This window comes from Engraulis encrasicolus, chromosome 14, assembly GCF_034702125.1.
Source record: "Engraulis encrasicolus isolate BLACKSEA-1 chromosome 14, IST_EnEncr_1.0, whole genome shotgun sequence".
Classification (NCBI taxonomy): Eukaryota; Metazoa; Chordata; class Actinopteri; order Clupeiformes; family Engraulidae; genus Engraulis; species Engraulis encrasicolus.
Window position 1 is genome coordinate 51225556 of NC_085870.1, and position 1274 is coordinate 51226829.

Sequence of the window (1274 nt, forward strand, 5' to 3'; positions counted from 1 at the left end):
ACCAGTCACATCGAAGCGGCCCGTGACGTAGTTTTCAGCGACGCGAGATAGAAGCCACAACAGAGCAGTTAGCATGTTGACAGTAGTTCCAGCCCAGCTAGCATGTGTATAGTGGATCATTGTTGGCGTTTGAACGGCAAGCCGCCTGTGGTATGCCACCTGTGTCCGACATCGGACCACTGACGGTTACAAAACACACAAGGCATCGGTGGATTTTGGTTGGCAATCCGACATAGTGCACGAGTACTCTGCAGGGTCCAAACAGCGGCATGCTACCTGACAATCCATCTGCGTGAGAGCCAGGACATGCTACTAGCCTTTCTACCTTTCTAAATCCTCTCTGCTACCAGCCCCTAGCACCAATGGAGGAGGACCGGCTACTCATTTGGTGCCAGCATCGTTTGCATCAGATAAATCACAACAAAGATATGGTAAGTTAGATGTCTTGAAATGGCTATATTTTCTTTTAGTGAACACATCACGGGCATGGGTTTGTCCGTTTCTGACGGGGTGATAAATATTGCAGACAAAATGGACGTCTGCTTGCCTGCACAACCGTGACATATATTGATGAATAAAACTTAATCAAGTATGTGTATTTCGCTGAAAATGATTGACCAGCGATAAAATGTTATTCAGACAAAATTGCCAGCCATATGAAAACAATGCAGCCTCAACAGCATGCAGTTGCTACTAGCATTATTGGTTGTGTTCTGGTCACCGTTAGGCATGCCAATTTACCTATGATAATACAGTAAACCGTTTACAGTCCCATACGTTTTGTATATCCTACCATAAGAGAAATATACACCAGGATTGCATTAACTACTCCCGGTGTGCACGATTAACTTCGGGTCTGATTAACTTGGATGGCATAAAGAGCTGTTCACGTCAGACGAGACAGGATGGGGCGTCTTAAGTTCTATTATACACTTTGGAAACTGCATTACGGTTCGACGAGGGGAGCATGCCGTCGCACTTTTGCCGTTGTTATTGTGCGCGATTGTATTCTCAAACACTTCAGCTGTGGTCAATTCAAATAGTCGATTCGTGAGTGTGCTAAGCACTTCGATAAGTAGGTGACCATCCCTAGTTGATCGGACGACCCAAAGTTAATCGTGCTCACCGTCATAAGCTGGGACACACACACACACACACACACACACACACACACACACACACACACACACACACACACACACACACACACACGCTGTGCCATTGTGAATTGATCAATGGTGATGTCTTTTCTCGCTCTCTCTCTCTCTCTCTCT

At 45.9% G+C, this 1274-nt stretch overlaps 1 long non-coding RNA gene across 1 annotated transcript in view; it reads left to right on the forward strand.

The window, feature by feature from the left end:
• Nucleotides 1-372: 372 nt before the first annotated feature.
• LOC134462845 (uncharacterized) overlaps nucleotides 373-1274 on the forward strand; it is a 1791-nt gene continuing 889 nt past the window's right edge. Inside the window, exon 1 of the long non-coding RNA XR_010037592.1 lies at nucleotides 373-431. This is a non-coding gene — a long non-coding RNA (uncharacterized LOC134462845). The remainder of the gene's footprint in view (nucleotides 432-1274) is intronic.